Genomic DNA, 16,818 nt, shown 5'->3' on the forward strand with positions numbered 1-16,818 from the left:
GGTGACGTGATTTTAGTCTGGGACTAGCTTAGTCAGCTCACATTAAATCCGATCTTTTCTAGTCATTTACTAAAGTCAGAGATAGTCCGGGACTAAGCGCTAGTCCGCGTTCATTAGAACGGGCCCAGATGACCACATAGCCGCACACTTACCAGAGGATCAGTTGCACAAACTATGTATCCGGTCCTGATAATAACTGGTTTCACACTTTCAAGGAGATCGGAACCAGTATTTTGACGTCACACTTTTGATCCCTAATTTAAAAGTTTAATAGCATACAGTTAAGTATAATTTATGCTCACCAGTATAAACTGTGCTACCCACACAAAAATCAATAATTCGAAATCAACACAGAAACGTTTAATATAATGTTCCTAACATTCCGTTATAATCTGCCATATTGAATGTTGTCAGACGTTATCACATCCATGGCTTGCAAATTAAAAATAGAATGAACAAAAATGGTATTAAAGAGGATCTGTATTAATAATAGCAACAGAACCGGCTGCGAAAGAGTGGGGTAAGTCCGAGTGTGTATACACACAGCCGGTTTCACCAGCTTGTCAGTGACATTGCATCAAACGGCCGACACATTAGCTAAAGAAAGAGCGATGGGTGAATTTGATCGATTGTAAACGCCGAGATTGTGTTGGTTGTGTATAGGGTCAAGTTAATGTGTGTGTACTTTTGTGTGTGTATGTGTGTGTGTGTGTGTGTGTGTGTGTTAGAAGAATAGATACGCAGAAAGATGGATATATAGATAGTATGCGCTTGGCTAAGAAGCTCATAACATTGCCATCCGGAAGTATAACGGACCAACACACAAAACTGTGTGTATCCATGAATGTTTATAGTCAGGTTAATACAGTTCAGTAAGCATTACTCATAAACGCGGATGGCAAGAAACAATAACAAAGACCTGAGTGACGTCATCTTCGAACTATCTATAGATAGACAGACTGACAGACTGATAGATAAATAGATATATAGATAGACAGATAGATATAGAGATAGATAGACAGATAGATAGATAGATAGATGGATAGATAGATGGATAGATGGATTGATAGATAGATAGATAGATAGATAGATAGATAGATAGATAGATAGATAGATAGATAGATAGATAGATAGATGGATAGATAGATAGATAGATAGATAGATAGATAGATGGATAGACAGATATATAGATAGATAGATAGATAGATAGATAGATAGATAGATAGATAGATAGATAGATAGGGTGGAAAAGAGATCGATATGAGAGTGTGCATCATAATCAACAATGATTCACAAATTAAAAGTATTTTTCTAAATAAGGAGACAAAATACACACACAGACACACACATAACCACATATGCACACAAACATACACACATACACACACAAAGAGAGAGAGAGAGAGAGAGAGAGAGAGAGAGAGAGAGAGAGAGAGAGAGTTGAACAAATAGTATGCTAATTATAGGAAAGACGATTAAAGATGATAATGATGAGGATGATATGATGATGGTGGTGGTGGTGATGATGATGAAGAAATAAGTATTTACCTCTAATATTTTACTATGGATCATAGAGAATACAGGACCTAGTAGTCTGTGCTATGGATACACATTGTCCAACTAAAAAGAAAGTAAAAGGCTGTCTATTCAAATAACATTATATAACTGACACAAGATTCCACTTTGTCCACTATCATACACTATGGTAGGCCTATGGGTGGAGCGCCGTGTACATATATGCAGGTCTAACATCCGAACCCGGCTATGGGCGTAGTTTAACATTGTTGTACTAGACAATATTTTGCGTCATTATTTTTATTTTTTAATTTTTTTTTATTTTTTTTTTTTGAGTTTTCCATTACAACATTGAGCCCATAATGAATTAGGTTATTAGACCTGCAAATAAGTGCACAGCGGGTTGAGAGGATGCAGAAGAATAGGCAAAGAAAGACATTATTTTACCTGTTTATCAATGTTTACATAAATAATGCATTGACTTGATATTATTGTAAAATCCAATTAAATATACATTCTTACTGGTCGTAATCCAAATAAATAGAAATAAAATGGATCGTTCTAACCAGGGTTGCCAATTTGGCAGATTTTCTGCCAAATGTCCTCTTTTGGCAGAATTTGAAGTCTGGGAGAGAAAAATCGGTTTGGCAGTTTGGCAGATATTTGGCAGATTTTATTTTCCGAGGCATAGGGATGAATGTATAGATCAAATCCACGTTTTCCATGGCAATTTTTATGTATTAGTGATTTTTTTAAAACTTGGGAAATGAAAAAAAAATTATAACATCGGCCTTGAGAATTTTTTGTTTAAAACAAAACTGGTGAGTTTTCAAAGGGTGTACTATAAATAGTACGGTTTGGCAGATTTTTGTGGTATTTGGCAGATTTTTAAAATCCAGTTGGCAGAATGCCTGAAATTAATCTGGCAACCCTGGTTCTAACACAATGCGATGTTTGTGGTGAGCAGCACGGACTGTTGAATCTCTATGCGGTTATGTGGTCTAGTGGTATGACACTCGCTTTCGGATCGGAAGGTCCTGGGTTCGAGCCTCGCTTGAGTCATTGTTGAGTCATTGGAGAAGGCTCTTTACTCACATTCTCTCACTGTACTCAGGTGTAAAATGAGTACCTGGCCGTTAACAGCGTTGTCTCTGTCCGAAATAAAATTGTACTAGGCGCCTAACAGGCGTCATGTCCCGTCCTAAATGTTAAATGTTGCTGTTGGCCAGGGACCCATTGTAAAGCGCTTTGAGCACATTTAGTGGATATTGCGCTATATAACAGCTCAATTTAATTTAAAGCTCAAATTATTCTCACGCGGAATGCATGCACAGTGCACAGCAACCTCTAGTGCTAAATGACATGCGATAAGTGACCTAATCCACTAACAGTGATAAACGGGAGAATGAATTGTCTTGTGTGTGGTCTGCTTGGCGTCAAGTACGTCAAGTGCATTTTCTCTAAACTGACAAATTGAACATTAACTGAAGTAATTTAGATGCAGGCATCGGGGTAAGATAAGATCTGAACAAGTGTGTATGAAAGGTGCCAGACAAAAAATAGAAAGAAAAATAGAAGGAAAAAAAAAAACAATCCCAAAAAATCAGTCGACCTCAACTGGGGATCGGACCTCGATCTTTACCTTTAACTGGGCTACCGGAAGTTCCAAAAAGTATTAAATAAATAAGCATAATGGCCTGGAAGAACAATTAATGTATAAAACACAAGCAAGGAGCGTGTCCGTCTCAAATCTCTTCCACGACCAAAATAAAAGCAACCTACCTGAATTCAGCTTTTCAAACTATTCAGAAGAAAACTTATTATACTACGGCATCCTAACAGCCACAAGGTTTACTTTTAATACTCACATGGCACGGTGACCACCACAAATTATCATTCACAATAACACTATAATTGGTTGCTAGCATTTGTAAACTTTGTCACCGCGAGTGCTAGTGCTAATGCTAGCAACATAATAATATACTATTTTTTCATCTCTTTGTATTTTAATATTAAACGAGTGGTTTGTATCGTGTCCAATAACACAACGAGCATGTGGGTATTTGTTACTGCATTATAAAAATATAACGAGTTTTTAAAAATACAAGGAAATGACAGAATACGTTTATTCCACCCCTACAAGTAAGATTAGTAGATATTTTGTAACCATGTGGTATGGTATTAGTGCTTCTATTCACCATAATTTGTATCTTCCTTCTTCTGCTTGAATGACAATTTAACCCAAAACTTAAAACGTTGGATATGTATTCAGGCGCACCAAAAGATTATTAATAATTGCCAGACAGCTGCCATTTACACCTTATTTCATACCAATAAAATTGTGTGAAAAAGTTCTGCGATCGTTGAATAAATATTTCAAATGAGAGGGGTGGAATAGTATTATTTGTTTACTTCCTTCACACTGTAACAACGTGAGAGAGAGAGAGAGAGAGAGAGAGAGAGAGAGAGAGAGAGAGAGAGAGAGAGTGTGTGTGTGTGTGTTTGTTATGTATGAGAGAGAGAGAGAGAGAGAGAGAGAGAGAGAGAGAGAGAGAGAGAGAGAGAGAGAGAGAGAGAGAGAGAAATATTACCTTTAAGTTCTATGACGCACAATGTCCACGAAATGAGCCCAAAGCCCTCTACAAGATGACCCAAGTCAACAACACTGAGCAGTAGGACGAGATGTAACGCCTTTCAGGTGCTATTTCATTTAAACATGCAACGCCGATACCTGTCAGAAACAATGTAATTGTGGCCCACCGTCTCAAAACGGTATTATGTCTGAATGGACAAGATGCTAGAAATTGAGTTTATAGACACAACTATCAAACTTTGGGTTAACGTGGTAGAGAAGTCGTGCGTCACACTTTCTACGCTTCCGGTTCCAAAATCCACGGAAGTGTGAATGTAAAACAAGTCTTCGGAGGACTAATGATGAATAGGTTACATATTAAATCATAAGGTAGCAGAACTATTTCAGTAGTAGTATGTGTAGATAGGTAGATTCTTAAGATTACGGGATGTAAAAGAGCGCGGATTGTTGATCTTTATTGGCGACCAGCGTATATTTAGATTGGAAAGTAAGGTGCCAACACTCAGTAGCAAGAAGATTAATTACACAAAATATGTACCCAGTCTTCTGGAAGAGTGTTTTTTTTTAATGAGCTTTTATATAGCGCAATATCCACTAAAATGTGCTCAAAGCGCTTTACAAGGGATCCCTGGCCAACAGCAACATTTAACATTTAGGACGGGACATGGCGCCTGTTAGGCGATGTTATAATGGTTTTCGGACAGAGACAACGCTGTTAACGGCCAGGTACTCTTTTTACACCTGAGTACGATGAGAGAATGAGTAAAGAGCCTTCTCCAAGGACTCAACTATGCGCCGAGCGAGGCTCGAACCCAGGACCTTCCGATCCGAAAGCGAGTGTCATACCACTAGACCACATAGCCGCATTTTACCATTGAGATTGGAATTAGTTTATTAACATCACACTTTTGTTCCCTACTTCTGTGCTTTATGGTGGATAATAAATACAATTTATTACAATGCTAAAACTGAAATATATTTCTTATCATTTTCATAATAAATTCACTTTTTATGGTCCCATTCATCCCGACATAATCCAATTATGTTGAGAAATTGCGAGTAGAGAGTCTTTTCCAAAGGATAAACTTTACCCCACCCATAACTGGATTCGAACTTACAAAGGATGAATGGGAGCGATCTATATTCATGTTTTCGTCCAACCAGGTCATCAATCACATGATTTGTTGCTGTCCAATGATTGGATATTTCTTAACAAATGTAAACACGCTGCTTTGTTTATGAAAGTTGTAAATATACACACGTGTCAAGCAGAATAAAATGACCAATCGTGATGTTAGATATTTAAAAGGTGTGAACACTTTTCACTAAGTGGGACACTTTGAGCACACTTTGCAATGTGACCAATGACCTCGAGCACATGGAAAGTTAATATAGATCGTGCCCATTGAATTCGACTGTCACTGTCATACAACAACAATCACATTACAATTCCGCAAAGAATGAGTGGGGGGGGGGGGGAAGCAAAGGAGGGAGCAGATCTGATTTTTCATACTGGCTGTTTAACCAGTTAATTGACATACTCTGGAGAACCATGTATTTAAAAATTTGAGTCAGAAAACTCATCATTCAATGGGCATGATCTATATTACATTTCTATGTGCTCAAGGTCATTGGTCACATTGGAATATGTGCTCAAAGTGACCCACATAGTGAAACGTGTTCACAGCTTTTGAAATATCTAACATCACGATTGGTCATTTTGTTCAGCTGGACACATGGGTTTGTTTACAATTTTCATTAACAAAGCAGCGTGTTTAAGTTTCTGAAGAAATATCCAATCGTTGGACAGCAACAAATCATGTGATTGATAGATGACTTGGTTTGACGAAAACAAAAATATAGATCGCTCCCATTATCTTGACAAGAATTTTAAACCTGGAACTTTTAAATCGGTCAATTTTTGAAGAACACGTTTGTTTTCTGGACACATTTTAAATAAATGGTTTTCCGGAGTGCGTCAGTTAACTAGTAAACTGTTACTAATAAAATTAAATGGGGAGAGAAAGAGAGAGAGAGAGAGAGAGAGAGAGAGAGAGAGAGAGAGAGAATAAGTAGGAGTGAAATATCTGTTCAATGTTATAGTTATCATATAACGTTATAACAAGTGTATATAATGACAAATTGCTTATTTATTATTATCATTATTATTATTATTATTATTATTATTATTATTATTATTATTATTATTATCATTAAATGGCATCGGTGCCTTAGCGTTACAGTCTCTTTGCCTTGGAACAAAAGTCAGGTGTTTCTAAGCCAGGTCACTGACCGGATGGGTGACAATAGCAACTTAACTTCGCTCGTAGTACCGTTGTGAGACGATCGGTCGCATACCTTCATCATAAGTACACAAGACTTGAGTGTTAAGTGAATATTAGAAGTCTGTATGGATTCATGAGAGTCGCCTCGCGGGGTTTGGAATTAATAATAATGTCATCAGAATGTAATAACAATACCTAATTATATATTATTATATTATACGTGTTATTGTATTATCCTGCCAGCGATTAGGCGTAGCAGTACTCTGATGTACTCGGAAAAAGTAATAACAACACATTAAAAAGATTTGGCCAGAAACTCGTCCTTCAAATATTAATCGGTTAAAATTATTTTTAATATTAAAGTCCCAGGTTATAGAATTTTTGGGAAGATAAGGATCATTTTAATCGATCAAATTTTGAAGGATGAGCTTTTTGGCCAAAATGTTTTACATGTGTTTGTCTTTTGTTCAGGGGGGGGGGGGGAACTTGGTGTGTGTGTGTGTGTGTGTGTGTGTGTGTGTGTGTGTGTGTGTGGGAGTTGTTTTTTTTCTTTTGCAGAGTACGGCAGTACTGATCCTGTCCGAGCTGTGACCTTTTGAACCCTTGTATGTTTAACCTTTAGCACGCAGGATTCGATTTTACAGGATCGTTACATCAGATATCGAAGTATTCATAGTGAGGGGAGAAACGGAGATTTCTCATCTTATCGCTATTACTTCTCCCTTGGTGAAAACGGTTAGTTTCTGTGGTTGTATTCAATATTGGAAAAAGGAAGGATTAGGTTAGGTAAGCGATTGGGTAAATGATGTCCCGCTGTTAGGGGATTAATGGCAAACCTGGTGGATTTACGTATTCCAAGATAATCAAGAAAAGCTGTAGAGTCTAATCCTTCGGAGTCATTAAGTCCACAGAAGCAGACCTTATTCCTGTTTCTATAATGATAAACAAACTGTATCAATTTCTTTCTGTCCTTTGGATAGGATGTTAATATATCGTAATATACCTTTCGCCAGATTTTTAAGCAGACCTCGCTGTCCAATCACTAACAGAGGGAAAGGTGGGAGGGGGGGGCATATAAATCTTGACTGCACCAGGAATCAATCGATGGTCCCTTAGTATATGAGGAAAGTGCTTTATCACTTGGCAATTGGGCCCCGACTTCGAATAAGGCATTTACCAGAATTAGTCACAGAAATGGACATTTACAACGGTCAAGAAATTGATTATTTAAGTCATTGTTCAAAATAACCTTTTCAGTAGCACATAATTGTATATTATGCAGATAGCGGATGCTTTCTATGGCCAGACTTGACAAGGTTATTCATGTCGCCTGTCTGGCAAATCAGATATTACGTCGTCAGAAAGAAACAGATGAATTGAGTATAAAGTCAAAATTATCAGAACTCAGAACTTCATGCTTGACGGGGTTTTTAATTTTGTTTTTATTTGTTTTTTGTTTTTGTGTGTGTGTGTGTGTGTGTTTTGTTTTTTTTTTTTTGTTTTTTTGTTTTGCTTTTTTTTTTTTGTTTTTTTTTTGTTTTTTGTTTGTTTTTGTTTTGTTTTTTTTTTTTTGGGGGGGGGGGGTCTCTTTGGGGTTGTTTATTTTGTTTGTTTGTTTTGTTTTGTTTTGTTTTTTTGTTTTTGTTTTTTTGTTATTTACTTCTTATTGGTTTTTTTTTTTGGTGGTGGTGGTTGGGGGGGGGGGGGTTATTTTATCGTTTTGTTTTGTTTGCCTTGTATTTTTGTTTTAATTCGGAAAGGAGTTTGTTTTGGGCTTGTTTGTTTTTTGTTTTTGTTTTTGTTTTTTATTTTGTGTTTTGGGGGGTTCTTTTTTTTAATTGCTTGTTTTATTTTTGTTTAGCTTTTTTGGTTTTCTTTCCTTTGTTTTGTTTAGTTGTTTTAAGTTTTGATTATTTTTTTTGGGGGGGGGAGGGGGGGAGGGGGTGGGGGGAGGGGATGGAGGGGTTGGCTTTTTAGTTTTGTTTTGTTTTTATTTTATTTGTTTGCTTTGTTTTGTTTTGTTTGTTTGTTTTTTGTTTTAATCCGCGAAGGGGCAACTTTTTTTTTCAGCTCAAGAGGGCAAAATAGAAAGTAAGTAAGCACTGGTTTAATATAAAAACGGGGAAAAGTGTATGAAAAAGAAAACAACTATCCTTCCTCGAATTTTATAGATCGATGATTTTTTTTGTATTGTTTGTTTCTTTCTTGAGCTTTAAAAAAACGTGAGCTCTTAGATGGCGCAATATCCACTTAACGTGCTCAAAGCGCTTTACAACGGGTCCTTAACCAACAGCAACATGTAGCATGTAGAACGAGACATGACGCCTGTTAGGCGATTGTACAATATTTTTTGCAACAAAAACAACGCCGTTAAGGCCAAGGTACTCATTTTACACCTGAATACGGTGAGAGAATGTGAGTAAAAAAGAGCATTTTTAAGGACTCAACCATACGCCGAGCGAGGCTCGAACCCAGGACCTCCAGATCCGAAAGCGAGTGTCATACCACAAGACCACATAGCCGCTATGTCCAATACTGTTTGATACACACCTTTTCAGATTGGCATGTCTGAAACGACTGGAAAAACACATTTTTTAAAAACGGCCAGTAAACTTGTCTTTCAACGATTAAAATTACTCTCATCTCAAAGAGTTTTGACAAGATGAGGGTCATTGTAATCCATCTTTCCGAATATTTCAGTTCGTCAACAGATTTTTTTTCTTAGTTTTTTTGTTTTTTTTCTAAATAATGTCTGTGGCGAATATCACAAATCGACTTTCAGCAAAGGCTCATACACACATATACATACACACACACACACATACACACACATACGCACACACACAAAAAAGACACACTAACATATATATATATATATATATATATATATATATATATATATAAAGAGAGATAGATAGACAGAGAGAGAGAGAGAGAGAGAGAGAGAGAGAGAGAGGGAGAGATAGACAGATAGATAAATTCTTCTTCTCCGGGTTCCATCTCTTTCCAGACAACAAGATATGAAGTGAGTAGAAAAGTGCCAGAAGACAATAGAGAATAAAAAAATTTTTCGCGGCGGTGGTGGGGTTTGAACCTGCGACCTTATTGGTACGACAACTCCGCCTGGCAGGTGAGAGCGTGGCTCTACCGTGTGAGCTATCCACGAACACAAAAATATTCGTTTCAAACCCAAAGTCATTTCTAGATCCCTCTCTCACCCACTTCTTGAGATCGCCGATTCGTTCACCACCATCGCGAAGTAATTTTGACCAGCAGTTAAGCTTAATAGCAAATATTCTCATCACAAACATATAACAGAAACGATTGAGACATTGAGTATGCTCCGGTGTATGGGGTGAATTTTTAATTCAGAAAAGTGAGTGGAGCAGGCACTTATGTTGGTAACAACAAGATATGAAGTGAGTAGAAAAGTGCCAGAAGACAATAGAGAATAAAAAATTATTTTTTATTTTTTTTCGCGGCGGTGGTGGGGTTTGAACCTGCGACCTTATTGGTACGACAACTCCGCCTGGCAGGTGAGAGCGTGGCTCTACCGTGTGAGCTATCCACGAACACAAAAATATTCGTTTCAAATCGGCGATCTCAAGAAGTGGGTGAGAGAGGGATCTAGAAATGACTTTGGGTTTGAAACGAATATTTTTGTGTTCGTGGATAGCTCACACGGTAGAGCCACGCTCTCACCTGCCAGGCGGAGTTGTCGTACCAATAAGGTCGCAGGTTCAAACCCCACCACCGCCGCGAAAAAAAATTTTTATTCTCTATTGTCTTCTGGCACTTTTCTACTCACTTCATATCTTGTTGTTACCAACATAAGTGCCTGCTCCACTCACTTTTCTGAATTAAAAACCACCATCGCGAAGTAATTTTGACCAGCAGTTAAGCTTAATAGCCAATATTCTCATCACAAACATATAACATAGAAACGATTGAGACATTGAGTATGCTCCGGTGTATGGGGTGAATTTTTAATTCAGAAAAGTGAGTGGAGCAGGCACTTATGTTGGTAACAACAAGATATGAAGTGAGTAGAAAAGTGCCAGAAGACAATAGAGAATAAAAATTTTTTCGCGGCGGTGGTGGGGTTTGAACCTGCGACCTTATTGGTACGACAACTCCGCCTGGCAGGTGAGAGCGTGGCTCTACCGTGTGAGCTATCCACGAACACAAAAATATTCGTTTCAAACCCAAAGTCATTTCTAGATCCCTCTCTCACCCACTTCTTGAGATCGCAGATTCGTTCACCACCATCGCGAAGTAATTTTGACCAGCAGATCTCTTTCCAGAGGTCGGATGTCATGGCCTTCCATCCTTCACGGTCCATTGCAGCCTCGATACAGTCTGCCATGCGCCGTCCTGTAGCTTCCTTGATGCCATCTGTCCAGGATTTCCTTTGTCTTCCTCTGCCTCTCTTTCCTTCAATTCTTCCCTCCATAAATAGATAGATAGAAATCTAAGAACCGGTTCTTTTTCTACATTGGCCATTCACAAGGGGTCGTTGAGACCGTCAAAGAACCGGTTCTTTTTCGACATTGGCCAATCACAAGTCATCGTAGGGACCGTCAAACGATGGGATCGTGCCTGCAGTAGATGGCTGTAGAACCGCTAAGTGTAAGTGAGAGCGGAGAAGGCTTATTACCTCAAAACATGAAAATAGTGCTATAGCACTATCCATTAAGCATGTGTGTGTGTGTGTGTGTGAGTGTGTGCGTATGTGTGATGTGCGTGTGTGTGTGTGTGTGTGTGTGTGTGTGTGTGTCTGCGAAGATTGATGGAGCGGGTCAGGTCAATGTTAGTGTTAGGGAAAGCGGATTGTTAACATTTTGTGTCTGTGGCATGCTGGACCAAAAGTATGGGAAGAGTTTGTTTTGATTTGTTTTGTATTTTTTTTTTTTTTTGTTTTTTTTTTTCGTCCCCATCCTTTTTTTTTTCTATTTTTGTGCGGCTATGTGGTCTTGTGTTATGACACTCGCTTTCGGATCGGAATGTCCTGGGTTCGAGCCTCTCTCTGCGCCTAGTTGAGTCATTGAAAGGCTCTTTACTCACATCCTATCACCGTAATCAGGTGTAAAATGAGTACCTGGTCGTCAACAGTGTTGTCTCTGTCGGAAAAAAAATTGTAACATCGCCTAACAGGTGTTATGTCTCGTTCTACATGTTACGTGTTGCTATTAGTCAGGGACCCATTGTAACGCGCTTTTCAGCACATTTAGTGGATATTGCTCTACTTAAAAGCTCAATTTATTTTTTGATTTTGATTTTTAAAAAATAATATTTCTACCTTTGGATAGGACGCTAGTCTATCCCAAAGTACTTTTTGCCAGATCTAGCAAACATTGCTGAGTAGACAGGGAGTTCAGAGAAAAAAAAGCTCGACTGCACCCGGGATCGATCTCTGGCCTTTGCGTACAAAGAGTGCTCTATCAAATGAGCTATCGGGGCCCACAAATATTCTATTGGGCTTTTTAAAAATACAGATGTTACTTTGAAAGGAAGATGTAATATTATATGAAACTCATATTATTTGATTAGTTAAAACACCAAATGAAATTCTAATACGTAATATATTACTTTAAATGACAACAATGCGATAGAAAGCAGTGGTGACAAGAGATAGACAAAAGAAGACAAAAAATCGGACTTGCTAGGTTCGAAACACACACACACACACACACACACACACACACCTTTTTATTCTCTATAAGAACACTCGTAGGGCTTTGCAATTTGTTTTATTTTGCTATGACAGTAGTCACATCAGACAGTGACATCTAACTTAAAACTTCACTCGATTAATCTCTTTTTAATATTGAATCAGTTTTAATCAGCCTTGTATCATATCATTTAAGAACTAACAGGTTCTAAAAACCTTTAAATTTTGTGCGTAACTTTTATGCATAGATTCAATTTATCAATTATATAAATAATAATGTCAATTAAATGATAATATTGAGATTTAAATATCTAATACATAAATAAGTGTCATATTCAAGAAAAGACTACATATTTAAGAATGGACTAAAATTGCCAGGGTTTTATGGCCATTTCCCGCCATTACATAAACAAAACAATTTGTAATACGAAATAGTGATGTGGTTCAGCAGTTAGTGTGGACTTTGAAATGCACCCGAAAGATACCTATATATATAGAATATCCATCGCGTTAGGTGGCCTTCAGCAAGCTTTTTCTCCTAAGCTCAATCTGCGAGGCTGCGCCGTGGCTGACACCTGGGTTATTCTCAGTCGCCCCTTGGAATAGACCCTAAGACAAATTTCCGCTTGAGGATGAAAAAAAAAGGAACTTTATTGTTTATTTATTTATTGATAAATTGAGGGAGATTACTTTATGCATGACATGTTATAAGCTGTCGGTTTGTGTGTGTGTGTGTGTGTGTGTGTGTGTGTATGTGTGTGTGTGTGTGGAGAAGAGATGACATACGTGACCTGTCAATCATCAGTGGTCGAAATCGCCTGGCGCATTAGAAAAAAAAAACCCTTTGATTATTGTTATTATTTTTATTTTTTAGGTGTCTGCGTGAAATTAGTTCGAGGAAACCGTGTTCTAGGTGAGAATTAGTTCGAGGAAGGAATTGAATGAAAACAAAGAAATATAAGGAAAAAAATCGGGACATTCGAATGAGTTCGAGTAAACCGTGTGTTCGAGGAAACCGTGATGGAGTGTGTTTTAAATTTGAAATAAAAAATCCAATGAAGTGTCTCAGAGATAAAAGCCGACAAAGAGCGGTACAGTCTGCTTTGTTTTGTTTTTGTTGGGTTTTATTTTTATTTTGTTTTTTTCTTGTTTGTTGTTTTTTGTTGTTGAGTTTTTATTTGTTTTTGTGGCCACCTGATATTTGCCTTTTATCCATATTGCATAATCAACATGACACTTTGATGGGAATTAAGACCGATGTAATTCATTTGTTATTTATTGCATTTTCAAAATAAATAAAAATAAAATAAAATTCCCTATATTCACCGTATAGAGGAAATTTGTCTCTAGGGTCTATTCCAAGGGAAGACTGGAATAATCCAGGCGTCAGCAGCAGTGCAGCGCCGCAAATTGAGCTAGGGCGAGGTGACTTGCTCAAGGTACGAAGCAAAGACCGTACAGCTGAGCCATGCTGCGCCTTGAAAGCGACACATATGTTGGTTGAGTATATATCATGTATTTACCAATTTTTACGAAATATTGGCTAAAAATATCGATTCATTTTGAATCGAAACGAGGGTTGGTATATGTTATAGGGAGCCTCGTTTGGTTGTTATTTTTAAACAAAAAAGAGCTGTTACGGGAACCACATTATCAGCACGAAATATCTGGCTTTGTTGACTATCTAGTGAAATCTATGTTTCCTTTTATTTTTTAAAATTTTCTATGTGTTTTCTTTTTGTTTTGTTTTGTTTTGTTTTTTTCTTGGGGGGGGGGGGTGGTTGGGGTTTTTTTTTTGCTGTTGTATTGTTGTTTTTAAATTTCTGTTGTTAGTTTGTTTTGTTTTGTTTTGTTTTGTTTTGTTTTGTTTTTGTTTTTTGTTTTTTGTTTGTTTCTTGTTTACATATTGCAAAAAGCGCAGTGAGCTGCGTTTGTGTCTGAGCGGGAATATGCCCCATGGAAATTATTTTTATTATTACTATTATCATCATCATCATCATCATCATCATCATCATCATCATCATCATGATCATCATCATCATCATCATTATCATCATCACCACCATCATTACTATTATGATTATCATAATTATAATCATAACATCATCTTTATTGGAGCGTTCAAGAACATCTGGTAAACCATAAATAACCATTGTAAATAATTAACTTGTTTTGAACGAAGGTTGCCCCTCAGCAGATTTGGCAGGCAAAACGCTTTTTTTTTTCAAATTTGGCCGGAAAATTTTAATTAACGTGTTTTTCCACCTCTATCATTTATTAGTAAATAAATACGTAATCTTTGGATAATGCTTTGAACTCGTTGAATAAAAATTACCTTTCAACGATATTTGTGCACATTTTATTACATGCCCTTACAGAGAGAACGTCAACATAGCATTTCACGCGTCTCTCTTATCAACTGAGGAAATCTATCGTTTGGTGAATGAATTTCAAGTTAAAATGATAAGAAAAATGAAAATTTGTCTTTCTCAGTTTAAATTTTTTTTACTTTTGCTCAATTCAACACATAAACTTGATTTCATAGCATTAAATGAATATGAACAATTTATATATGGCATTTCCACGGATTTCCCATGCGCAAACCATTTCATAACGTTCCATTTATTCACCAAGTAGGCTATAAAGAACCACACATTTCCATTTCATACAGTACAAACTCCTGTTAGGCGTCATTTGTGTAGGGACACTCTTACAATATCCTTCACTACCTACAGCCAGGAACTCATTCACACATGAGTCGAATGGGGTCATGTGTTTAAAGTTCCTCACCCAAGGACACAACTTCGGCACCATGTTGACTTTTAACTACAAATTCCATTTGAATCTTCTAAATCATTCCTACATAACGATGGATAACAATTATCGATAGATTGATATTGCCAAGAACTTTTCAAAAAAAAGGGGGGGGGGGGTCTTTATCCTTTTGGGGGTTTTTTTGTTGTTTTTTTTTTTTTTTTTTGTTTTTTTTTTTAACGGATATCACCTGTCAGAGTAATTATTATAATGTAAATGATATCGATTAATGCAGTTATTGTTCTTGAAAATAATTGATGAAATTATACAATGACATTGATGAAAACATCGTTGTTTTAATTATTAAATGTAAGTTTGTGTGGGTCGTTGAGAGGTTATGAAAATATTCATAACTCATATATACAAATGGAACAACAATAACACGGGGGGGGGGGGGGTGCCTTTTGTGTGTGTGTGTGTGCGTGTTTTTTTTTTTAATTGAAATAGAGTGCCTACACTTGTATGAATAATCTATAGTATTGAAATGTCAGTTTGGACTTTGAAATTATATAATAACAATTCCGTTGATAAAATATTTCAATAAAATAACTAGTGGCACGTTCAAGTTTTATGTATCGTTGACAACACACCGTGGACTTGTTAATTCAAATGGAAAAACCAGCGCAAGGTATCCCGTATTGTTATAATCTTACACAAAACCATCAACGACCCAAACTCGCCCATCATCATTCCAAACTACAAGAAAAGCAAACCGGATAGGCACGCTACACGTCGATACAATGCATCACAATACATACAACCATTTACAAGAACAGACACACAAACACAGCTTTTTTCCCACGAACTGGAATGTCCAGTCGCCGGACATAACGAATGTTGTATGCTTTGAAACTTTCAAAACTGTATTGAATACACTTGATGAGACAGACTGTTCCCTGTTTTGATGTGACTCTAACTGAAAATTTGCAGTGATGGGCCCGTGGGGCCTTTTGCAAATACAAGCCATTGAAGATTGAGGAATCGACGAAATATGATAACTTACAACTTGCGAAATCATTCTTAAACTAACGAAGTTTCTGATTTAAGGAGTTTTGACCATTCGGGGGTTATCTTAATTCAGCTATATTTGATCTAAAATGTCTAGTCAAATTGGTCTTCTTCGGCAACATAGATTTTGTAGAAAGTAACAAGTTAAAGACACGAGAAACACGCGACAGAAGGGGTTATAAACAAATATCGAGTTTCCTGTCCAATTCAATAGGTAACGTTCAAGATTTTGTAACATAATCCAACATTGGAAACAGAAGACCTTTTACTGTTAGACATTTATACTATGCAAGCTGAGCCCGGACTTCGACCGAATCTTGATCTCAAATCCGGTGAAAATGAAACGATACAGATTCATAGAGGATCATTCCACAAATACTTTAAATGATCAAATCAATAAATATTCAAAATTTATTTCCAATATTGTAATATTTTATATAAAATACGCAAAAAGAGGCAACTCACGTCTCGATTAATTTATAAATTATGCTATAAACAATAATAATATATATTAATACATCTATCGCTTCACACAATATTATACAGGCTATAAATGCTTCCATTCTTATTTTTTCAACCCAAAGATCAAGCACCAAATTGTATTGAACATTGAAAGGTGCCTCCGATATGAATTACAAACCAGCACAATTATCAACCCGAGTAGTCGATATCATCAAAACGTTAAGCGATCTGAAAAGGTTTGTTACATGAAACTGGTCAATAGTATACAAGTTTATTATGTAAATTCTTAATCTCAAATAATTATCATGCAGAGGACTGTCTTGATAACAAAATAAATATTATCATGAAAATATCGCCATCTCTCGATTCTAAGTTGTAGTCGAATATGTGAATCTTTTCTACCATAAACCCATTGTAATTGAGTCCAAAAAGGTGTTTTTAGATAATGTGGTTTGAAAGAAAGAAAATTA

At 36.8% G+C, this 16,818-nt stretch overlaps 1 protein-coding gene across 5 annotated transcripts in view; it reads right to left on the minus strand.

Annotated features, from left to right (window-relative positions):
• LOC144968289 (solute carrier family 22 member 16-like) overlaps positions 1–16,818 on the minus strand; it is a 101,779-nt gene that overhangs the window by 63,569 nt on the left and 21,392 nt on the right. The window contains exon 1 of one of the 5 annotated variants that reach the window (XM_078906500.1): positions 3,298–3,352. The exons of 2 other annotated variants lie outside the window; for them this stretch is intronic. The gene's annotated coding sequence lies outside the window, so the exon portion shown is untranslated. Of the gene's footprint in view, positions 1–152; positions 283–302; positions 548–3,297; positions 3,353–16,818 lie in introns of those variants that run through there. 2 more of the 5 variants (XM_078906497.1, XM_078906502.1) reach the window with 2 other exon arrangements.

Source organism: Berghia stephanieae, chromosome 3 (assembly GCF_034508935.2).
Source record: "Berghia stephanieae isolate SIO BIC M18660-M18661 chromosome 3, UCSD_Bste_1.3, whole genome shotgun sequence".
NCBI lineage: Eukaryota > Metazoa > Mollusca > Gastropoda > Nudibranchia > Aeolidiidae > Berghia > Berghia stephanieae.